The sequence below is a fragment of the Equus caballus genome, chromosome 3 (genome assembly GCF_041296265.1).
Source record: "Equus caballus isolate H_3958 breed thoroughbred chromosome 3, TB-T2T, whole genome shotgun sequence".
NCBI lineage: Eukaryota > Metazoa > Chordata > Mammalia > Perissodactyla > Equidae > Equus > Equus caballus.
The window spans coordinates 81,040,081-81,065,594 of NC_091686.1; the positions used below are offsets into that span (position 1 = coordinate 81,040,081).

Sequence of the window (25,514 nt, forward strand, 5' to 3'; positions counted from 1 at the left end):
GGAGTTTAATGTGGCTGAAAGATAAAAATGAAAATAACAATTACATTATTTTTAAAAGCAACCAATTAACCACATACTGTGTTTGCATTTTCTAGCCTCAAATGTTCTGAGATACAGGCTGAGTTCATTAAACATTGAATAACATACCCACCCATCCATCCAATGTCTGCTTGGTATTAGGCAGTACGCTCTAGCTGGAAATGAAGTGACTATGAAGATTTATACCTCAAAGTATCTTACTTCAATATTTCACAATTTAGTAGTTCAGATACCAAAGCCAAGGTGACCAGCAAGAATTAGAAAAAGTAAACTAAATCATCAAGGGAAGCTGAATTCCATAGTTAAGTTTATTTTTTATTGTTGTCAGGGAGATGGTGATGGTTTGTTTTCTTTTAATTAGCTTATTTTCTCAGAGTATTTACTCTTGCTGAAATCCTGATGGGCAAATAAATAAATGTTCCTATAAACCCTACATGAGATTGGCTTCAGAGAGAGTGAAGAAACCATGATTAGAAGCCACTTAGCCCAGTGAATGCAAAATCACAACAAATAGTCTGGGCCACCACAGAAATTTAAAGGACTGTCATGTAAATTTTATGTAGCTTTAAAGGATAAAACCCATCGCCGAACCACTTAGGTCTCTGCCCCTACAGTCTTCTGCTTTTCCCTCTGAAACTACGTGTTTACCACCATTCCTCCCTCCTCCAAACCCAAGCTCAGGGTCAATCTTGCACTCAAGGGACATAAAATTCATAACTGAACATTTTAAATAGTAATAGTGAAATACTATTAACATGAGCTAATTACTCCATTTTTTTCTGGTCACAATGATATTAAGAGCAGCAAATAACACATAGTGACCTTTTATTTATATGAACTCCAGTCTTTACAAGAATTCTATTTGTTGTGTATTATCCCTATTTTCCATCAAAGAATGGAATCCATCAGAGAGGGTAGGCAACTAGCCAATATCAAATGGCTAGTTAATATTTGAGCAAGAATTTAAGCCCAGTTCTCTTTGATCCCAAATCTCATGTCCTTTCTAAAACTTTATTGATCCCCTAGGTAAGGTAAAAACAGAAGCAACTTAATTTTTCTTTGGGGAATTTTCAGTTTTACTGTAGCTTTACTTTTGACAATTCTCCATCCAGAATCTTGTTCTAGTTTCTAGTGAGCTTCTTAAAAGGGATTTTGTATATGGGTTGCCATCACAGCACAGCTTGATGAGCAGTGTGTAGGTCCACGTCCGGGATCCGAACCCGCAAACCCAGGACTGCTGAAGCAGAGTGAGAGAACTTAACCACTGCGCCATCAGGCCAGCCCCTTAAAAGGGAATTTTTATTTTTATGATTGTTTTCTTCTTTCTCTCTCCAATCTATCTTTCTCTATAATTTTATTAACACTATATTAACTACAATTTTAAAAGTAAACAAGGAAGGCAACTGTGGCAGATACCACAAGCAATCCACTGAAAATGATTCATTTTTTTTTTTGAGCCCACAGCTAGACAACATGTACCAGCTTCCCTTGCAGTGAGTAAATTCCATCGAATGAAATACTAGTGGAAATGATATGTGCCACTTCAAGATCTGGCCCATAAATTCTTTGCTCATGGGCTCCTCCATGATCTCTCCATTTTCCTGGGATGTTCAGAGTCCTGCATTGAAGATGGTAGAGACTGCCTCAGCCTGTGACTAAATAACTAGGTGGAGGAGAGGTACTCTGTAGACCTCACTACCAGCTCAAAACTGTTAAGCCAGAAACAAACTTACAAGGTTAAGCCACAGAAACATTGAGATGTATTTGTTACTGCAGCTTCACCTATCTTACTCTAATTAATTCAGCAGCAATATATGGTGGTTAAGGCCACCTCTATGAGAGTCAGCTTCTGATTTGGAGAATAGGGAGCATAATTATACCTACCTCACAGAATGGCTATAAAAACTAAATGAAGCAACAATAAAATTAACCAAGTACCTACAGCAGTCATAATAATAATTACTATAATCATTATAATAGACACTATTTCCAGGACTTTATCCATGTTTTAATTGTCCTCATATAGCTTTGGATTATTTTTAGTATTTGGGCAAACTTTTCATAGATTTGCCTCTTCTTTTTAATTATCATGTGGTCAGTTATAACATACTGTCATCAACATGCTTACCTATAGCAATTGCCCTATGACAAATTAGCCGGGTTTTATCTACTTAAAGCTGAAAACTCAAAAAGTCAAATTTTTTGGAATTGCGTAGGAAGTTATAGTATTATATCAGCTGTGGATTAAGACCTAAGGGGTTTTCATATGGGTAAGACACTTGAGCTTCAGAAGTTGAACCTTTTGACATTTCTTTTATCTACTTAATAATTTATCTCTTAAAATGTGATCTCTATAACTTAAATACTCTTTTGGTTGCAAATAACAGAATTACAACTTAAATTTGATTAAGCCAAAATGAGACTTTATTGTCTCATATTATTGAGAATATCAGAAGTATATCTAGCTTCAATAAAGGCTGGATCCAAGAATACTGTCAGATTTCTTCTCTTTCCTTTTTTCCTTTCCTCCTTCTTTCCTTCCTCCCTCTCTCTTTCACCCATCATTTTCTCTCCATTCATCATCTCTAATTTCTTATTTGGGTTTCATTTTCAAATACGCTTTCTCCACATGTTGGCAAAAGTAGTCAGTAGAAGCTTAGCTGACAATACTTGAAAAAAGATAGTGTTCTTATTCCCTCATAGTTACCGCAAACGCTTTGAGATGGGCACTGATCGGTCTGGTTTGGTTGATATACCCATCCTTGAAGTAATCTCCATGTTTCCCTGATAGTAGTATCTGTGCCACATGCTTTGCTCGGAACTCACAGGATGAGTCAGGTGACTTTGAGCCGCATGGGTTGAGAATGGCAGAATGGTAGCTTCACAGTTATGCACTGAGTGGTCAATGCATCTGCTACAGCCCAAACTGTGATTGACTATGATGTGCACACTTCTCTTCCTAAACACTTTCAAAGTTCCAGTTTCAACATAACTCTACTATTCCAACTTCAGCTAAAAGTACAATCACTCCCCCCACAAAGGGAAATAACCCAAGGTTTTATGGAATTATGGCCTGTAGCTCTAAGACCAACACCTATGGGTGATGTCTGTTCCATCCAGTCACACTCACAATTTTAGCGACCTACAATAGCAGCCTTGAAAGGCACACGGTCTGAATTTCTATCTAAAATAGACAGGAGTTTAACCAGCTACTCTGCTTATGTATATAAAAGATGCCAACATTGCAGCCTTCGGAGGGAAACTCTTATTGCCATTCAATCTATGTTTGGAACATTACAGGGTCTGTTATTTGGAAAGCACAGCCTCATTTCATATTTATAACATTGTTCAGGTTTCTTATATTTGAAAATGTCATAAATCTAAAGTTCAGGGAGCACAGCTGGCTACAGGGGTTGCTGAATTCAGTGGGTGATCTAAAGAAGTCATCAGGGCATCTTTTTCCATCACTCTTCTCTGCTTTCTTCCTGTGTTGGCTTATTTCTGAGCTAAACTTTTCCAGTGAGATGGCACTGATGATCACTGGTCGCTCTAGGCTTAAATTTTTGGGCAGTTAAAAACTCCAGGAAAGAAAAGGATGTTATTTTCCAATAGTTCTCACAACATCCTCTGAGTGGGATTCTTATCAATTCTGCTTGAGCCGTGTGCTCCTGAACCCACCACGGAGGTGCTGCAATTGCACAGGCCTTGCACAGGATGTTCTCATACCTCAACCTAGGAGGTGGGATCAACACCACATTAACCACAAAGACCAAGAATGAGTGAGAGGCCACTTCCCCACAGAGATGCTTGACAGAAAATACATGCCCAGTGCATCTGAATTTAGTATCCCTAAAGTTTCCAGAGAGGAGACTTACCAGTAAGTGAGGGGCTTGGTATTCAGAGAAACAACCTACGATTTCTTCCAATGTTCTTTCGCACTTAAAACACCAATGGTGAGTACCACAAATTGGCTTTCGTCTACTTTTTTCAACTTCTGCCAAATTGTCTCTTCTCCTACATTATTCAATTTAATTCCTCCATCATATATTGAACACCTGCTCTTTGCTTTTAAATATGTATAACATACCCTTTAATTAGTGGTATTCTAGTCCGATAGACATGTAAAATGACTAATCCTGCTCTGAGAGAAATGAGTATGTACTACAGTGGAATGTAACTGTATTGATTTATTGGATTAGTACAGTGAGAACGTTCTTTTTCAAATTATATATTCTGTCTTTGTAATCAATTTTTATTCCTGGGCATACAACAAGGCTATTCGATTGTTATAGAAGGTCTTTCTTTATCCAGATTTTTGCTAATCTCTTAAACCAAATGCTATATAGCAATATGCTAATCTTATGCCAACTACACAATTTAAATATGCTATGAATAATGAGCTGCCTGGAATCATTTCCTACCACCTGCATTGGTGTATATTATCCAGATATGCCAAAAACAGTTTCTTACAGTACACAATGAAATCAAAACATAAAAATCTTCCTAGAAGTGAAGACTAGGAAATGTGACTTCTAAACGTATGTAGCATCTTCTGAATTTAAAGATTCCGCTATAGTCCTGACACTTTGGTTGGTACGCAGGAGACATGGCAATTAATAAGTAATAAGAGTTTAATGTTCACAAGGAGGGTGGAGTTACCACTCAGTAGTAAAATACTGGAAAGTTTCCCTTTACAAATATTTTTTTGACATAACCTGGTCTTGCCAAGTTTGTAATTTGGGCATAAATTCTCTTCAAATATATCTGAGAAAACTAAGCATGTAAGATTTATGGTTTTTGTAGGAAAAATTAGTTGCTGATTTCTTCATCTCATTGTTAATGATAAAGGTTATAAGGCAAGGACTAATTAACCCAAAATGATGAAGCAAGATGTCAGGTTTTACGGTATTCTAAGACAGATACAGTAACTTACAGATATGGTTTCAAAATTGCAATTTACCAGAAAAAAACTGTGTACCTAAGAAACAAATTTAATATGATCATATTTCAGCTATTCATGGCTGCTCATATAACTGTAGAATGATAGATACATGCTTAGAAAGGGACTCTGAGATAGGGACCTTTCCTCAGGAAAAACCAAGCCAGCCTCACTTTCTATTTATTCATATGAGAAAAAATATACAATTTTCCAAACACTTAATGCAGAAATATTGCCATGAAACTTAACAAATGGAGAATTAAGAAAAAGAAGAGGAAAGAAATTGAATTTCTTGACTTATTTGACGTGTTTCCTTATAGTCTCTGGTTAGTGACTATAGTAAGGTGATTGGATGGAGAAACCAGAAATATGACCTTAAGGTATATGATGATGCATTATCATTTTTCTTAGCATTACATAATGCTGTTGTCAGAGGATACCCAGTGGAAGCTACGTCTACCAATAAGTAAAACAGTACTTCAGCTTTCAACGTTCCTCCCTCGAATGTCACATAGAAAATGTTATGATAGGGAAGGCAGGAGAAAAAAAAGAGAATTCTGAAATAGAAAGGATACTTGAAAATTTTAAAGTTAAAAAAAAGCTTAGTTAAAACTTTTTATTCATTGTCTGCATATTTCCAATAACTAACATTAAAAAATAAATAAGAGCTGATGTTAGGATTTAAGAACAAAGAAGGATCTACAATTCTTTACTTTCCTGGGATTTAACTGAAAAGGCAAATAATACTTTTCTCCTCAATACATTAAAATAATTCCATGAGAATGCATGCTGTTGTATTTGGATGGAGGATTTCAGATTTCAGGGAGAAGATGGGAGAATGCAATGCTCCATTGTTAATAAGCTATAACTGCAGCAATAGGGTCTAGAGATTTTAGATATCTGGTTGCAAAGCTGTAAGATACTCAGAAGTTATAGCTCCATGATGCCACCTCAATAAGACTGGTGGGGAGAAAAAACCATTAAGTCAGTTACATCACTTATGTTTGCCCATGGCTTCAGGGTTAAAATTATGAGTATGAAGATCAGAGAGCTAACTTTTTGATAGCATTTGAAGAATGCAAGACATCCCACCTAAAACTCTTTCCCTCATTGACTGCAAAGTCCCTTTTGCCATGTAATGTAATTTGTTCACAGGTTCTGATCTTTGGGATGGCACCTGTATGGAACTATTTTATTCTGTCTACCATAACCCCTTTTAAAATGCTTACTCTTAAAGAAGGGAGTCACACTTTAAATAAGTGTATCTAAATTGCAGCCAAGAATTCTTCACGCGCAGTTTCCATAATTTGAAATTTTATATATAGTCCACAAATTATGTTTACTTAGTGGCTAGGATTGCACTACATTTTTTTTATTAATCAAAGTACTTCATTACTAACAATTAGGCCTATTGATTACCAGGAGGTAACCACTTATTAAAGTGAGTTGATAGCACAAAAAAATATCATATTTGCCTCCATTTATCTTTATCTTAAGTTGCACAGTTTAAACTTTTTGGAACACATGGGATATTTTGGATTCATGCTGAAATGCTCCTGAATAACCCTAAAATGTATTAATTTATTCCATTATGAATTTGAATCACAAAATATCCTGATAATAAAGAAATGAAGCATTTGGCTCCCATGTATCTCTTTTTATTAGAGAGCAAAATCATTCCCAGTGGCCCTCTAGCAGACTTCCTCTCGTATCCTACTGAATGGGTCTCGTTTCCAGCCTCTCTTGTGGAAGGTCAGTTGTGTCAACAAAGAAGAGGAAAGAAAGTGACTGTTGGGTAGCACCCAACACCAAGATGCTGGCATTGACAGTTTAATAATAAAATCCATTATTTGTAGTGTAATAAAGTTTGACTCTATTTTGGACGTTTGGTTGCTGACAGTTTTTTAAGCCCTAGCCCCCTCCTTGCACTTCTGTCCCACATCGGGACAAGCTGCTAAGAAACAATCCCAGGCACTCCTACATTTGGCACCATGAGACCCTCATTCCAGCTCCACTCTCTAATCTCCTAAGAACCCCAAGCCAATCTCCCCTCCCTGCTTTCTCAAGCCATTTTTGACCAGCCTAGGAGACCTGCCTTGCTCTCCCCAGAAAATCTCATTATGTGAGTCATAAATCTTTTCATACTCTCTTGATAGGTGTGTGACAACATCAGTTTTGACATCCAAACCAAATTTTAGATGAGGTTCCATTCTTTTCCTATGGGATGGCTTACACAAGTTCTTAATGTTTATGAAGTATTTTTATATGTACTATCTTCTTTATCTTTATAATAATACTTTCAGGTAGTTTGAATTATCTAAGTGTTTACAGATCAGTAAACTGGGATTCTAGAAAATAAATGACTTTCACAAAGACAGATGATAAATGAAAAACTTGGGTCTCAAAACCTCCAATTCAGTATTCTTGCTTCTGAACGAGAGTACCTCCAATACATTTTCCAAATATTGTTTGGTAAAATGTCTTTATCTCAAGAGCAATTTAAAATTAATGATATATTTATATGGGTCTTGCTAAAATTTCTGCACTAACAGAAAATTTCTGCAGAAACAGAAAAGATTTACATGTCAAATTATTGTGTGACAAAGATTACAGGGAAAAAATTACCATTTGAATGAAAAGATGAACTGTTTGAAGACCACTGGAAGTTCCAATGACATGTAACCAAGAGTTAATCTCTACAGATTAGGATTGGGTATACACGTGTGTTATGGCAAATTATGGATGTGTGTGTTTGTGTGTATGTGCCTGTGTATATTCTGATATTTGTGAGAACTCCCTATGATAATCTCTGTGCTAAATGCCTTATACTCCATTCCGTTTGATCCTCGCAGCATCTATAAGAGGTGGATGTTTTTCCTGTTTCACAGATGACAAGCCAGAGGCTTAGAGAGTTCATATAACTTGTTCAAGATTATAGACCTGGAATGTAGGAGACCTGGCATTTGAACATAGACTACCCGCATCCAAATAAAGTCTGTAATTTTAACAAGCATTTGTTGCTATCTCCCTAATACTTATTCTTCTGGAAATCATCATGTTTTGGGAGACTATTAATCAGCATATTTGAAACACTGTCAATTATATTGATTGTTAAACATCCAATATTTAAACATATCACTAACTCAGACTTCCCAATTATTCTAAAGTAATGGTTACCAGATATCATCTTCCATGTCCTAGGAGATAGTCTGAGTCTCCATATCACATTACATTTTTAGCTATTATTGTTAAAGAAAATAAAAATACCTTCGTAATTGACTTTATATGCTCATTATTCATTTTAATAATTCCTTGCATTTCTACAATTATTTTTACAGTTCTAAGGTGCTTTCACATTTTTATTTGCTCCTGATAAACAACCCATCAAGGTAGGAAGAGAAAGCATCATTATTTCTAGTTTATAGCCACAGCCACCGCAGAGAAAGTTTACACATAATGTTGCAGACTCTGCTTTAATATTTTTGATTTGAGAATAAAAAAACATGACGAAAATACAAGAGCTTCTGAAAAAATGATTTTACTTTTTTAAAAAGTCATTTAATATATCACTGTTTGCTCCACCACAGGAAATGACTTATAAAAGATGCTGCCAGTTGAAATGATTTTGGAGTCTCTTTTAATTTTTTAAAATGTTATGTATCTTCAACATGTAGTATATTTGGGGAGTGTGGCATTTTCTGCACAATGGAGTATCAAAGGAGCAACAGAGATAGAAGGCGGCTTTTAAATATTACTTTAATTTGCTTTAGTTATTTTCATTGTTACTTTTTCAATAAGCTGACACATTTAAAATTATGACTCAAAGGAATAAACTTTATTTATTTGTTTGTGCATTCATTCAACAAACTTTTATTGAGCACTGACCAAGATGACTTCAGCTTGACTAAACTTTAGACAAGATTCTTCCTGACTCTAGGCCCTTGAACTACATTTACTTAGAGAATTTACTTTAGAAAACTTACAATTAATTATAAATTCTTTCTCTAATTCTTTGAGGTGTAAATACTTTTAAAAGCCTCTCGTCACTTTTACAACCCAGGAATGTCTTTCTTTTTTTTTGAGGTCATAATAGTTTATAACATTGTGAAATTTCACTTGTACATTATTTTTTGTCAGTCATCATGTAAATGCACCCCTTCACCCCTTGTGCCAACCCCCCAACCCTCTTCCCCTGGTAACCACTAATCTGTTCTCTTTGTCTATGTGTTTGTTTATCTTTCACGTGAATGAAATCATACTGCTGTTTGCCGTTCTCTGGCTATTTCGCTTAGCATAACACCCTCAAGGTCCATCCGTGTTGCTGCAAATGGGATGATTTTGTCATTTTTATGGCTGAGCAGTAAGGAATATCTTTCTTAAGAACCCAGGAGGCATCCATTTGAAATACAATCATCAAGGAAGATAGCATCCTTATTTCCCAGGTTCTGTGGGAGTGTAGGAGCCTAATTTAGTCAGGCATCTTGCTCCAAGCTGTAAAACTACCTCTTCTCATGAGGATGGGAGAAGGTTTACCCTCCACCCAGCTCTTAAAAACTCTCCCACCCTTTGTTTCAGCAGAGTTAAGCTCAGACTGAGTTTTGGCCTCTCTCCTCTATTGCAAAAGCTAAAAATAAAGTCTTTCTTGCCTGTTCAACTTCATTAAGTGCAATTTTTGCTTTGACAGAATTAATTATTTGCTAAGCACTTTGCTAAACATAGAGGATAACCTTAGATGAGTAGCATACTTACCACACTCTCAAAGAGGTCAGAGTCTAGGGGGAGTAGGAGCATGCAGATAATGAAGCAGATCATTGCAGTCTGTCACAGTGGTGTTATGAAAGGGAAACAGAGCGATAAGTAATCTAAAAAACAACAAACAAACAAAGGTAGTTATGCAAGTAGGTCATGTAATACTCTCCAGAACAAAATTTGAGGTAAATGTTAAAGATAAGCTACTAGTAAATTTTAGGGTTACCATAACAAGTAAGGGCTTGTTAATTGTAAGAGTTACAAATTAATATTTGCACCATTCCAGTTGCCCCAAGGACAATGGTATTCACCACATATTTGTCCTGTCCTGACCACATCTTTTGTGCAAGACTGAAAGTCACTGTGCAAGGCTCAGAGAATGTAAATATTAGTAAGGTATTAAACCTTGCCTCAAAGAGCTCATACTCTGCATTAATTCTTAAAATATAACCAGCAGTGGTGGAAATGCAAACTGGTGCAATCACTCTGGAAAACAATATGGAGATTCCTCAAGAAATTAAGAATAGAACTACCATGTGATCCAGCTATCCTACTTCTGGGTATTTATCCAAAGAACATGAAAACACACATGTGTAAAGATACATGCACCCCTATGTTCATAGCGGCATTATTCACAATAGCCAAGACTTGGAAACAACCTAAGGGCCCATAAGGGAAAAATGGATAAAGAAGATCTGGTATGCATATACAATGGAATACTAGTTAACCATAAAAAAATGAAATCTTGCCATTTGAGACAACATGAATGGACCTTTAGGGTAGTATGCTAAGCAAAATAAGTTAGAGGGAGAAAGTCAAATGCCATATGATCTCACTCATAAATAGAAGATAAAAACAAGAACAACAAACAAACAGACACACAGATATAGAGATTGGATTAGTGGTTACCAGAGAGGAAGGAGGGAGGGAGAAGGGCAAAAGGGTTGACTGGGCACGTGTGTATGCTGATGGATGGTAATTGGTCTTTGTGTGGCGAACATGATATAATCTACACAGAAATGGAAGTATAATGATGTACACCTGAAATATATACAGTGTTATAAACCAATGTTACTTCAATTTAAAAAAAAAGGATCGAGCATGATAATTTCTCTAAACCCTATAAAAAAAATATATATATATATAGCCAGCAGTTTAAACCAGGCATGCTTGCAAAATAGTGCAATCTGTCGTTGGCTCCACCTTCCACTCTCTCCACACACTTCCAGGCATCCAAACCATAATAAAGCCTCAGAGCTACCCTGGCCGCCAGCTACTCAAACTCACACATTGAACTAGTCTGCCTGACTGCACTCCTCTGCTTTTCTCTTGCTAATTAATTAAAATATCCATAACAAATATGTAATTGTCTCATATACAGGATCCCTACCCCTCCATTTTAATGTTAACAAATATAGTAAACAAATTGGTTAACCTAGTAATAGCTGGGAAATTCAAGCCCTTCCTATTGGCATTGTTAAAAGATAAATTAAAGTATACTAAAAATTTTAAAACTTTATTTGAGCAAAAATTGATTCCAATCAGGCAACCCCAAACTGGAAATGGTGGGAGCGCTTCCCAGACAGGAGTTGGGACGAGACTTTTATAGAGACAAGAAGTAAAGCAAGGAGATTATTTGACTGGCTATAGCTAAAGCATTTGCCTTATTTGGAAAAGTCTAGGTGGCTGTTTGTGATTGGTTTTCCTTAGGTTTTGATTTCTTAACCTTGAGGCATTTACAGGCTTAGGTTTTGGTTTGCTTACAAAGGCATCTAAGGTACTAGAACCACCTCAGTCTAATGACCTCCTTGTTTAATCAATAACAGGGTATATCAGAGAGTGTTTCGTGAAGGAATCTTACAGGTTATCTGGCCCACCACGTTCTAAACTTGAAGCAGACTTGGGAGATTGGTGTACCACCCTTAGAATCCTGCCTCCTCCACTCACTTCCTGGGTGACTTGGGCAACTTTCCCTTCGTTAGCTTCAATTCTCTGAGCTACAAAATGAAAATAACAACTGTCCTTTCCTATCATGTTTTGGAAAGTTAGCTGTGCCTGACCAATAATAAGGGTTCCAAAAATATCAGTTATAAGTAACTTTTTTCTATTCAATCTTTCATTCAAGAAATATTTGTCAGTGGCTAATGAGTGTCAAGTGCTATTTTGGGAACAGGTGACAAAGCAATGAACAATATTAAATATGTTCCCTCAACTGGTCATCAAACTTCTTTTGAAGACCTCTGGTGATGGGAAATGTACTGCCTCCTGAAGCAGCTCATTAGGCAATTGTGATTGTGAGAAACGTTGCCTTAAATTAAGTAAAAAACCAGCTGCTCTGCAATTTCTACCCACTATTTCCACAGAACTAGAGCTCCTACTGAATAAGTATGTTGGCTTTTCACCACACAGGCTTTTATCTATAGAAAGCAGTCTGAATGAAGCCTGGCCTCTTAGGGGTTTGCAATGCTCTCTGACCCTGGACTGGTCACTTTCTCCAACTCTACCATTTGTTTGTTTTCCTCTGCCTCTTTGAAAGAATGGTGTACATAACTAGTCATGGTTTTGATATTATGTGCCTCTTTTTAATAAAGCATAGGCTCAAAGTAGATTGACCAACAGCCACATGACAATAACAATTCATATTGAGCTTCAGCTTGTCTGAAAGCCCGCTGGTCTAAGTCTCGTATCCCTCATTTTGTACTTGGGAAGTTTTGTGGGTTTTTTTTTAAATAAAATGCAAAATAAGGTTTATAATCTATCTTTTTATATTTAATTTATCACAGCAATATATTGACATCAATTTGGCTCAAGTTTTGACCATGCAACATTTTACCGTCCCTCTCAGTTTTGTGTAATTTGCAAATTCAAACATGCCCCATCTCTCTCCGTGTAAGTCACTGCTATAAAATGTAGGCCATTGTCAGTGTTGAGAGACAAATTCATTGTTTTTGCGTTAAAATTCTCCCTCCAGTTTGAATTCAAGCTATCCATCCTCACTGTTTGGACCCCCCATCAATCAATTACAAGTCCATGTGATAATGCCATTTCCTCTAGACTCATATCGCCATGGTGGAAATTGGAATTACAGTTTCCAATCTCCTTTTCTGGCATTTATCTTAGTCTTTACAATTCTTAAAAGCTACTCTATAATGTTCCTTCTGCAAGTTCTCTCACAGAATAGAATCAAATCATAGAACAAAAGAAATATAAAAATTCACTGTTGAAATCTAATCATTACCTTAAAATCTCTTTATCCTTTTTGGATGTTTTCTCCTTTCTCTTCCTTTCCAGACATCATTTGCTTTTTCTGAGTAAACAGTAATTTGAGAAGTTTTAATTTCTTCACATCTTTTTCATGAATATTTATGTCTCTAAATCTAAGCCGTGGACTCATTTCCTTCCTTCGCTCCCTCCCCTCCTTCTTTCTTTCCTTCCTTGCCTCCCTCCTTACGCCCTTCTTTCCTTCCTTCCTTCCATCCCTCCCTCCTTCTTTCCTTCCTTCCTTTCTCTGCCAGGACCTCTCTCTTTTCTCCCTCTTCATCCCCCACCGGTTTTCCTTTCTCAGGAAATAATTATAAAATAAATTTTTGTTATCAAGAAGTAGTATAAAGTGTGTAGAGCACAAATGTTTGGTTGGGCAAATAATTATGATTTGGGTATTTGCTTAATCTCTTTAAAGCTACTTCATAAGTTTTTATGAACATTAATTGAATAGATATAAAAAGCTTAGAGCATTTTTAAAGCATAATAGGAGTTAAATAAATGTTAGAGTAGCAGGAGTTTAAAGTTTCACTCTACAACTTAGACGGCTAACATATGTAATTTGTGTTTTTACCAGAAACTGATCTAGTCTCTAATCAGATTCTCCATATCCACTCAATAGTGAGAAGGGAGTCAGTGCGATGAGACCTTGAACTTGGCACTAAAACTATCTTAGTCTATCTCAGTTTTACAACAGTATTTTGGGCTACCAAAGTTTTATACCTTTTTTGTTGTTTTTGTTGTTGTTGTTTGAGAAATTTACAGGAAATTTTAAAAATCAAATATTCTATCCATGCTGTTTTTCCTGCTTCAAGGAAACTCCCATGCCCCTCCTTATTTCCATGGCCATCTCAGGCAAAATTCTCACCATAATCACCCTCCTTCTGGCCCCACTTACAAAGCACAGCACTTTCTTTGTCTAGCGGGGACTTTCCTTAAATCATATCTTCTATTCTGACTGTGACTTAAAATAAAATTTTATGATTTGAATCCCCCAGACAAAGCTCTTGAAATATAAAAGGGTATATTGGGAGAGACAGGCTTTGGATAAATCAGAAAAAAAAACCCCACACCTTCCTCAAGTTAAAAAAAGGAGTTAAAGCTATATTTTTAAAATTTTTAATAGTAACAGTGATAAGAAACATAAAGCCATTCTGCACAAATTCAAAAACCAAAGTTTGAAAATAATATAACAAATGTGAATTTTTCATTACAATTGTTAGAAATTTACAGTATCAGAAAGCAAATTCACCTGTTATTTTATCCTCAAAACGAGTTTATTTGGAAATAGCCAAAAGATTTGCAATTCAAGATGTGCATGCTATGGCAAACCATAGGCAAATCCTATGAAAACAAAGGAGGGGAGCCGCTTTCATAGAGAAAAAGGGAGAGTAGGGAGAGACTGTTCTAAAGGAAAGTCCATTGGGGAAAAATAACAGTTCAGGGTAGCAAAGGCTTCTCATCGGCTGAACTGTGGCGTTTCTCATTGCTGGGCTATTGCAGGGTGGGGAGAGAAATCTTCCTTCAGTAGTAAAGTACTTTTACTTCCTGTCCAAGATGCAAGCATATGTCTCTTCCTGTTTGGTGTAATTGACAATGTTTGATAGGGCATGAGAGCTCCCCCTACAGGCCTTCCTGACTCCAATTTAGTTAAAGTTGCTTTTATTAATTTCCACAAAGGTCACCAGGATATAATAACATGTTGTAAAAGAGTTATGCTCCTGTTTTCATGGAAATGAAAGTTTGTATTACAATTTCCATGTGTACTTGCTCTAATATTTGTTTCTTATTTAAAAAAATGATGGCTGAATTTGAGTCATGTGACAGGGTGGAATTTAAGTAATTTTTAATATATTTTATGAGGAACTAATTTCTTTACCAGCTAAGTTAATATAGAACAAGAGCTACAAGCATATTTTAAAAGGTGTCTAGCAAATTTATGTCCAAATGTATTGCAAAACCATAATGGAAGCTGTACTAGGTTTTATAAAATTTAAGCACTTTAGTTCTTCAAAAATAAATGTCTCATCAATAGCACATTTCTTATTATGCTCATCTGTCAATTTCTTTGGTAAATATTATGCCACTTTAAACATATAAAATCTAATTCTTTCAACGTAATAAACCTTCCATAAGGAAGAAATTGCATTTGACATGGAAAAAATTGATTTTGAGATTATGTTTGAGTCATAGATATGCTGATTGTGAGGTTAACACTCAAAATGAGTCATTATTCTTTTTCTGGTGTGTTTTGAATCTGTGTCAATAATGATAGTCTGTACTTTATTTTGCATTAATATTTCATAAATATCAACAATTTCCTTTCTTCAAAGAATTTCATAAGCTGTTTAATGAAAAGTCCTCTTCGGGCCCTCTTACATTGCCTTTTGTTCATGCATCATTTTGCCTATAACATTAATTTTGATTAAAATATCATTAGTACAGACTAAAGAAATTTTTAAAGTATACTTTTAAAAGTCTATCTTTGTTTTTCATTACAGAATCTAGATCTTTATTAATTCATCAACAATTTCTAAAAGAACATTAAAATAGTATCCTTTAATGAGTATTTTGTGGCTTGAAGGCGTCAATTCGATTTCCCTTTGCTGTTTTGACAATGGCTGCAAATTTATGCAGGTAAATGTATTTTTAGTATACTTCAACATTTGTTCACACTGAAAAGTTTTTAAAACGTATCAGAATCAAGAAAGAATTTGACCTCATTGTTTACCATCAGATTTAGATAATGCACAGAACAAGAAATGTAAAACATCTTTAACATTTTGAATGTCTTCTATCCATTCTTTTTTCCAAGCGTTTGTGCAGTATCATTTTATCTTTGGCACCTGAAATTATTTTTTATGTCTAGATTTGTTTTTTTTTCTCTAAGTACTCTTCTAAGAATATGACCATTCTATGATTATGTCTTTTACCAGATTTAAAAACTCAAAATGTTCATTGTGATACACTTTCTGCAACAGAAGAAAATCCCCTGATATATCACAGGGCTTCTTGGATTGTCCTCTGAATACTAGTCACCGCCTTGGCAAAAACTAAATAGTGTCTATAATTTGTTTGAGGAGACATGGCCAACGTTCTTATGCTCACTCACTCTCTGTTTAGAAAGCTTCCTTTATCAGATTTCAATTTTGAGTACTTAACACTGTTTTCACTTCTTCATGTTTGCCAAGACTATCTAATAAATGATGCCTACGTTTTCTCCCTTTGGTTGAATATTTTCCATCCCCATCTAAATACAAAATAGAAAAAGTATATAGAATCCTTTGGTTTGCAATAAAGTAACATGGATCTAGTATATTTTTAGTGATTTGGAAGAACTCACTAATGCTTCTGAAGTCTGTTTTGTCATTTGGCAATTTACAAATTTCCCATTGTTTAATATTCAAATTACATCATCAAGTATCTGGATCTTCAGAAAATATATGTGATTTAACAGATTCTTTATATACATTTTATCCCAGTTTTTCTTGAAATTCATAATTTATGGTTGAAATGGATGTAGAAACTAAATTCACATCCTCCTCCACCAGTGACATATTAGTGCTACGCTACACTGAAACTAATAGCTCTGAAATCTTCTCCTTTTTGTATCGTTCTATTTTCTCCAAAAATGTATCCAAGGATACAAAAGATTTTTTCATTAATTTCTATGATGGCTTTCCATTTTGTTTTCTAAAACTTATCCTTTTACCGTGACATGTGGGGAAAATAATATACAATAGGTTAGAAATTATTTTAAAATGTGTAACTATATAAAATAATATGAACATGATAAACTCATCAAATTTTAAAAATAGGTAATTTTTGTACTGACAAAATTTCCACAACAATAGAACACTCACTCACAAATGCCTAGCCAAAACAATTAGCTGATAATCTATAACTACTTATAATTATGATAATTTTTATCTGTTCATGTTTACTTTGTAATAATTGATGAGAATTATATTAGTCAGAGTTCTCCAGTGAAACAGAACTAAAGGATATATGTAAAGAGACTTGCTCTAAGATATTGGTTTACTTCATTATGGAGGCTGAGAAGTCCCATGATCTGTGGTCTGCAAGCTGGAGACCCAGGAAGGCCAGTCATATAGTTAGAAGGCTTGAGAGCCAGAGAGCCAATGGTGTAGGTTCCAGTCGGAGTCTGAAAGCCTGAGAACTAGCAATACCAAGGGCAAGTGAAAATCAATGTCGCAGCTCAACAATCAGGTAGAGAGAGAGAGAAAGATTGAGAGAGAGAGAAAGATTGAGAGAGAGAGAGAGAATCCTTCCTTCGTCTACATTTTTGTCTATTCAGGCCCTCAATGGATTGGATGAAGCCCACCCACACTGGGGAGGGCATTCTCCTTTACTCAGTCTACCAATTATAATGCTAATATCTTCTGGAAACACCTTCACAGACATACCCAGAAATCATGTTTAACCAGACACCTGGTCATCCTGTGATCCAGTTGACACATAAAATTAGCTGTCACAATATGTGATTATTAGTTATTACATAATGATTTATGTAATAATGAAGATACTTATACATTTATCCTGTGAACTTAGTAGTACAATTTTTGTCCTATAAACATATGGCAGATAATATAAAGAACAATATTACATAACAACTTAACTAGTCTACTTACAACAGAGAATTTTTTCCTTTTAATTTAACAAAAATAAAAAGTAAGATTGTTGTGCAGAAATATAGCTAATTTTAAATTTTGTTAGATCAACAGGTTTTTTTTCAGTTATCAAGCTCCTTCCTCTTTCATAAGTCAAAACAGAATGATATATTAATATGTGAATTCTGTAAGAATAAAATACTTCCTCCATCTTTGGGAAAATTCTTGTGAAATAATGAGCAGTTGACGGCCATAGTTGTTACCAACACTATTGTTACTGGAAGTGCCTGGTTAATCCAGCACAACTGGAGCTTGCATCTCTCTTTACTTACGGCAGATTGAATCCCTGCTTCCATTACTACTTTTCCACCCAGATTATTGCCCCAGATATTTCCAACCCTGCCCAAATTATTGCTTAGAAGTTCCTGAAATATCATACTCCACAGGTGCCAGGGTGTAGGCCTCTGTTACTGCTAAAGTTTTCCCCTATCAGGATACACAGAAGATGCCACACAAAAGGGAAACTATCACAAGTGTTGCCCATAATACTTTCTCACTTGACATCATCTCTGATGACAACTAGGCTTGGGATAAACAATCTGACTTACCATTGCTTTAACTAACATGCACTTTCCGTAGGTTTATGATGAATGTCTGTTTCCTAAGGTAAGGAGAAAACCATTAGATCTATCATAAGTGTTTTCTTTTTTTTTAATTCCCAGAATCTTTGGAGGCATGAGATTCACATAACAAGTTATATTAATTGCCATTATTACAGTTGACTACTCAATTTATATCTTAATACCACACCAGCTTTCTCCCCACAAAGTCCCCAGATATCTATGAAACCCCAATGGGTCCTTGGGTTAAATTTTTAAAAACACAGGTATAATTCAATCTTTGCATTTTACTGTGTAGAAACAGATCTCAATGGAATTCAGTAATTTTTCCAATTTATAAAAGCATTTAGTGTCTTAGCTGGACTGCCCTAGAGTATTCAATGTGGCCTCCTGTTTCTTGTTATGGTAAGTTTATGAATTTATAACTCATAATTACCAAAACCACTGATATGTTTAAAGAAGCCCATTTTGTTTGAGCCAAATTATTATGCATCTGAATGATGAGTTAATTTCCACCTCACTAATTCTCCCCATCATTCCAAAATATCTTCTTTAAAATTTTAGAGGCTCATCTCAATATTATTCCTAGTAGTCTGTTACATTTTTGAAGGCAATGCCAGTGGTCTTTACGTATTAGCAGTGGGTCATCCAAGCCCCTCTTCCTAAGCAATCTGATTGTATAAGATCTGGGAAAAAAAAGAAGAACCCTAAAAAGTATTCTTATTAAAAATATGATAGCAACATAAAAATAGTTGTGTTATAAATGAAAGAAAAAACATTCCTTGCAAGATAATGAATTAAGACAATTCTACCATGTGGCATAAATTCTATTGCCATATTTTTACCTCCTATTTTGCTTTCACATTATGTTCTGAGTAAGAAACATCCAATTTCATTTTTCAAAATCCTCAGTTGTAATAAAAATGTATTAAAAAGCCCCAATACTTTCAGGCTTGTTAGCACATTTTCAAAGATAACATTAGATGCGCAGCCCCAAGTGGGAATATTAAAACAACACACATATCAAGCTATTGGACTTAGGAAAATAAGTTTGTGGTATGTTTTGCTCGCCCTGATTTACAGTTAGAACATAACTTTTATCATGCATTATTAACTGCCATAGAACAGGAAAAGGGTTTTATTGTCCCAAGATTAATTAATGGCTTTTCTTCAGTAAACATCTGCCTCAGAGGCAGAGTTAGCTGGAGTAATTTCCTCTCCTATTCCCAGGAACTGGCCTCCATGTACCTGAAAACTCAAGAGTGTAGAATCCTAAAACCTTGAAGGAAAAACCTCTCATGACAAAACTAAAGCTACCCCCTGGAAGGCAGGCAGGTATTTAACTCAAAGGAGCAATCTGCATGCTTGCCTTTCTCTGATGGGAAAGCCCCTCACAGTTCAAGCTCATTCTGCATCTTAACGTACAGACAGACACTTTCTGATTGTATCTTGAAATAACTGGTTACATGGGGCGAACTTATCTATGGCTTCCTCTTCTTCAAAAGCGTTTGCCTGACACCTTGAGGAACTGGAAGTCCACTTAGTATTGTAAAGAGCAGTGACCTTTTAACCTAATATTGCTGAAAGTTCTGACATAAAAAAAATGGAATTAAGCTTCAAGTGGTTGATTTCCAACTGGACTTTGCATTTCACCACATTAGTTTTTTCTTTTTTCCTTTCTTTCATCTTTTTGTGGAGAAACACAGCATTGAGGCTAGAAGGATCAAATTTTGGTTTTCAAAGATATATGTCAGGTCAGCACTGCCCCATTCTCATAAAATATCTGTCTTGCTAATACTTTATAATATTTTTCCTACAAGCACACTGTTATTTTTTTTAGCCTTCAGGCATTGACAATCTTTTATGATTCCCATAGCAATACATGCTAAATGGTGCACGCACGCATATAGGATGAGCCTTTGTTTGTTATCTTTACCTTTGTTTTTTAGTAGTTTGGGTATGGCTTTCTTTGAATTTATCATGTTTGGGCACTGAGTTTCTTAATTCTAAATTTATATCTATCACCAAATGCCCCTTTGGGGATTATTTGGGAATTGGGCGGTAGTCTATATTGCAGGTCAGTTCTTCAAATTTTTACAATGTCACAGTATTTTATTTGACGAACCTACAGTTGGTTTTGACTGTAATATACTTTTTTAAGTACAAAAAAAGTGAGAGAAATGAGAATAGTGTTTTTCTCAGGGAGAGGGTGGTGCTGGTGTTGACTGGGCAGATGTATGAAGGAAATTCCTGGAGTGTGGGATATGGGTAGACGCTAATGCATGAAAATAAATATATATGAAAAATTAGTTGAGCTGTACAATTAAGATTACCACACTGTATACACTTTACTATATATCTATTATACCTTGACAAAAAAATTTAAGGCATTGTTTTCATTTATCATTATCACAACAATGGCATTCATTGTACCATGAAATTCTACACAGCACAGGCTTTAGGAACTAAAATAATATAATTCAATGGCAATATTGATTTAGATCATCGATTATTTCTTCAGTAACATTTTCTGGGGCATCTATTTTGTGGAAAATGTAGAAATAAGCCATAGCAGTTCCTTTACGGAAAGACAGTAAGTTTAGGTACAATTGTACGGGGAGAGTGTTCCTATGATTGGGGAAAGCACACTGGGTTGTTTTTTAATACACTTGTGAGGTCAACAACCAAGTCTGAGGGGTGCAGTGTGAGGGAAAGCCTCCCTGAGGAGGAGATGGTTGAGCATGAAGCGTACTTATGGAGTTTAAAACCTAAGTAGAGAAACTTAAAAAAGTGGCCAAAAATGGCATTGACTCATATGTTGGTAGAGGAACGAAAAAACCGTTACACTTTTTTTCCATAAAGACACAAACCAGCCACACTGAGCACAAGTGGAAACATTAAGAAATTTATGGCTTATTGAAAATATGTTCTCATTGAATATGAAAAGTTCAAGGGCAAAGTAAATGTTAATTAAAATTTTGAAGGATGGGAGGAAAACTACTTCAGTGTTACCTGGAAACAAGCTCTTAGGAGAAGCTTTTTTCTAGTGAGAGAAGACCTTTTAGGCAATAAGGCCATGCGATCTTAAATTTTTGCTGTGTCACAGTAAGTATTTTATTTGACTAACAATGGTATTTGTTCTGCTATTTGGTAGAATGATGAACATTCATAGCCACTTAGGGCTTTGCTTATCCAGTACCTATTAACTTCAAAGAAGGATCTGGGCCAAGATATTAATATTTCCCAAAATCAGCAGCTTTTAGCCAGTGACTCCACTTTTTGTCACTCATTTGGCTGACCTAGCCCGGCCAATTCTCCTCATTTCCTAGCATCGAACTCTGACCTCAAATTTTCTACTTGCCTACTTCTCAAATCCCCCAGGCTGCCAATATTTCAACCACATTTCTATTCCCTCTGGCCTCCCTCTTACCCGTTGCCCTGTCTTGCTTCACCATTCCTCTGAATCATCTTCTCTTCTCCCTTCCAAAATTTAAAGCCGTAATGGTTTAGTAAAATGAAAGCTCATCTCTTACTCACACAAAACCCAATACAGATGTCCATGTTCAGCAGGGCGCCTTCACAGTTTCATTCAGCATCCAGTCTCCGGGCTTCCCCAGGGCATGAAGTGTTCTATTGAATGCTCTTCCAGCTGGCAGATGGAGAAAAAGGAGGTGTAAAGGATCATGCCAAAGGTTTTGATGAGCTAGGACTGGCCGTAGTTCAGATCACTTCCACTCACCTTCGAGTGGCTAAAATCTAGTCACATGACATATCTAAAGCAAGGGAGGCTGGGAAATGTAGTCTAGCTATCTGCTCAGGAGGAAGAGAAAATGATTTTGATAAGTCTACTGCAGTCTCCACCACACTTGCTCATTACTCTTCTGCAGCCAGTTTCCACTTACATCCGGGCTTCTCAACATAATAAGCTTCACAAACGATTCTCTGTAGTCGCTACCTGCCCTGAGTTGACGTAGCTGAACTTTGGCAGTAAGAGTGAGGATTCATACCTTTAGTGGATATGTATTGAGTGCTTACTCAGTGTCAGGCACTACTCTAGGTGCTGGGGAAAAGTAGTAAATAAAGTGAACAATCCCTCATGAGCTTATATTTTCTCAGCAAAGAAAGAATAATAGCCACCTGCCTGTGTTACGGAATAAGGTCATCAAGAAGATCCTTTTGCTTAGAAAGCCCGGTGGCACAGCAGTTAAGTTTGCATGTTCCGCTTCTTGGCGGCCAGGGATTCGCCGGTGCAGACGTGGCACCGCTTGGCAAAAAGCCATGCTGTGGCAGGCATCCCACATATAAAGTAGAGGAAGATGGGCACAGATGTTAGCTCAGGGCCAGTCTTCCTCAGCAAAAAGAGGAGGATTGGCAGCAGTTAGCTCAGGGGTAATCTTCCACACACAAAAAAAAAAAGAAAAAGGAAAGAAATATCTGCTTGATTCAGGTAGTATATCATTAATAGTCACTTGTGTTAACCCTCTAGCCCTCTTTTAAATATATTACATGTTATATTAAATACATCAATTCTTCTGGAAAGAGCACTATATTAAATCATAAGAGCTTCTCTGTGAATCTACCTATCAGATGCCTTTCTTTGAAATGGAAAAATACTGATATCTAGAGGATAAAAGAGTCCCTAAGAACACATAAAATATACATACCTAGAGGACTAAATAAAGAAATATTTCCCATTTCATAATTTTACTTCAGATATCTATGCAGTCATGGTAAATACTTTTGCATTTGTACAAAAATTTGAGGAAAAACATTTCAAAAGTCAAGATTTCACCCCAAATATTAGATGATGAGCTCATTCTCCAGTCATTACACTAGTCAAATAAAATATTGAATCTCTAACATCATGTGAAGCAGGCCAATTTGTATGTCCCCAAAACCAACTACTGTATGACCGATCAACCTCGCACTACCCTTTCTCAAAACTTGAAATAAATATCCTTGAACCTTGGGTCAAGGAGAGATTTCTCCTCTCCTCCATCCCTGCCTTGTAATGGTTGGAATCCTTAAATCCAGTAAGTGAGGAGATTATAAATTTAAATAGTGGGATTTGCTATGGGAGATTTCTAAGTGCTGTTCATTGTTTCCGGTGTTCCTATAAAAGAGGAAATGGTATGAAGAAACACAGTTCCTATTATGTTCTATCGGCAGCCAGAGCCCTAGGCTAGGTCTTTTTATTTAAATTTAAAAAGCCCACATAGCTATTCAAGTCTATTTTCAGAAATTGAATATTTCATAAAAAAAGTTCTAAAATGATCTTTATGTAAAGTGAGCTTGTATCCCTAATTATTAAATCTCTTATCTTGCTAATAAGAAAATATACTGGCCATTATTTCTTTGAATTTGCAGGAATTTGCATTCATTTATTTATCATCTCTCTCCCATACATTATGATGAAAATTACAGTGAATACTGTTGAAAATTAATCATTTCTATCTATGCTGGTTAATCAATGTCTGAACTTTTGTTAGCTACCTATGTACATAGATAGAAATTTTAGCTGCAAAAGGCTTAAATCTTATTTAGTCTAAGTCTTTCATGTTACAGATGAGAAAACTGAGACCCAGAAAAGTTATGGAAATCCATCACTACCACCAGAAAAACAACTCAAGTGTACCCTCCCTGGAAGGTGGGTCAGCAGTGTCAGCCCTCTACACTAAGTATAATGCTTTTAAATTCGAGAACTGGATTAGACTTCAACTTCAGATCTAAATTGGATGAATGGGTTTTGAATTAGTTCTAGGACGGACATCAAATAAAAATAAATAAGGGTCAGAAATCTGCTTTTTAACAAGTACTTTAAATTTCCACTGAGTATAGTTAATTGCATATACTCATGTAAGGGCAGTAGCCCAGCCAAGCCAAGCCCTATAATTACTTACGGTGGCAAATATTTTATTGTTTTGAAAATGCATTTACTTCTGCTAAATTGGTTATCCTGAGGGAGGGCGAAAATGAATTCAGGGCTTGTTTATCTATTCAGAGGGATGCAGTCCCATTCTGCCTGCACTGCAGAAATTTGAGGAAACTCAGGTCCAAGGCTGAAACTTTAAATCTGTTCATTGACTTTTTATAGGATTAACTTTCTAAGTATGCTTAAGTTCTGAGGCATTTGTTTGCGATGGAAGTCAGACTCTTAAGCCTCATCAGGAGCTGTTGCTGCAGTTTATTTATAGTTCAGAAGGTCAAACTGATTCACTTAATTGGAAAACGCTGCTTCCTAGTCTATGTGCCTATTGATGTACTGTACATTTGACGCGATTAGTTACCAGGGTGAGATTCTAATATGACCTTTGCTAATAAGGTGCATTCTCCATAATGGGCTGTTTGCAGTTTCTAAGAGCCGTTTACATGATGTGCTTGATAATCAGTTACACACTGCAATTCCCATGGTGGAGAGTAGGATCCACTTTAATTGGAACAGTGCAGAAGGCTCAAATCTGAAGAAATTTTAGTAGTCTGTGGTTGATTACTCGCAGAGTTCTCCATGTGCTTTTAAAATGGAAAAAGTATGTTTGTACAACTAGCCTGACATTGCCGACTTTCCATTTGGAAAGTTGCGGTAGAGGATTTAAACGTCACAAGGGAAAGAGTACGTGGATGACAGAATGGAAAATTATTTGCCCACTTAGACAAGTACTGCTCATAGCATGCCGTCCTTCATTCACTTTGCATCATAGAACACACAGACACACACAGTACAATGGCACTTTTATGAGCTTGTTCTTAGAATTTCTATTTGAAAGAAGACTGCCATTGAAACCATTTGACCAACTCAACCTGGTTTTAAAGAACACCATTTGTGGATTTTCAGGATGCTTATGGGGCACAGAAGACAAGAATGTCAGTTTTAAAGAGAAAAAACAAAGTATACTCTTTCAAGAGAGTAGCGTGTTGCTGTAGAAAGTCCCTTTGACTTGGAGCTATGCAGCCTTCACTGTTGGCTTTACCATTTATTTGTTGTGTAATAATTTTGGTCAAGTTAATTAACTTCTTTGAGGCTCTGTTTATTTATCTATGAAATGAGAATAACAATGGGTATCTCATAGGTGTGTAAGTATTAAAGTAGTACACAGCCCGACTCTGCCTTGCGGGACATTTGGTCCTGTCCAAAATGCCCATGAGCACATTTGGTCCGTGCCAAATGGGTTTGGACAGGACCAAATATCAAGGACCTTTTGGTGTGAACTCAATGTCTCCATGGATGTTTGGACAGGACCAAATATGATCAGATATCAAAGACTTTTTGGCATGGGC

General features: G+C 36.0%; 1 long non-coding RNA gene across 5 annotated transcripts in view; it reads right to left on the minus strand.

Annotated features, from left to right (window-relative positions):
- Window positions 1-25,514, minus strand: part of LOC102147451 (uncharacterized) — a 167,428-nt gene that overhangs the window by 86,469 nt on the left and 55,445 nt on the right. For 3 of the 5 annotated variants that reach the window (XR_011437117.1, XR_011437118.1, XR_290059.4), the window contains exons 2-4: window positions 21,777-21,888; window positions 18,228-18,280; window positions 9,728-9,840 (exon numbers count right to left, since the gene is read on the minus strand). This is a non-coding gene — a long non-coding RNA (uncharacterized lncRNA). Of the gene's footprint in view, window positions 1-9,727; window positions 9,841-12,965; window positions 13,035-18,227; window positions 18,281-21,776; window positions 21,889-25,514 lie in introns of all 5 variants that reach the window. The other 2 variants (XR_011437116.1, XR_002807023.2) reach the window with 1 other exon arrangement.